Source organism: Phaethon lepturus, unplaced genomic scaffold (assembly GCF_000687285.1).
Source record: "Phaethon lepturus isolate BGI_N335 unplaced genomic scaffold, ASM68728v1 scaffold22702, whole genome shotgun sequence".
Lineage (NCBI taxonomy): Eukaryota > Metazoa > Chordata > Aves > Phaethontiformes > Phaethontidae > Phaethon > Phaethon lepturus.
In genome coordinates, this window is record NW_010524362.1 from 4227 (window position 1) to 4537 (window position 311).

A 311-nucleotide genomic window follows, 5' to 3' on the forward strand; every position below is an offset into this window, starting at 1 on the left:
ATCACCACCAACATGGTGTGCGCGGGCGAGTCCCGCAGTCGGGCTGACTCCTGCCAGGTGGGTGCAGGGTCCGGCCGTTCGGGGACCCCTGGATGAGGTCCCATGAGGGAAGGCTTTGGGCTGAGAACGGACACAATTCGGTGCAGCCGGCAGCACCTAGAGGGGATTTGGGTACGCAGGGCGGGAGGTGAGGCGGTGTCACTCCACGGGGAGAGGAGAACATCTCCTTGGTGGGATTTCGTGAGTGGAGGTGCCGGGCCAGCCCTGCAACAGCCCCAAATTTGGGGTGATTCTTTGGGGTGGGCCAAGAT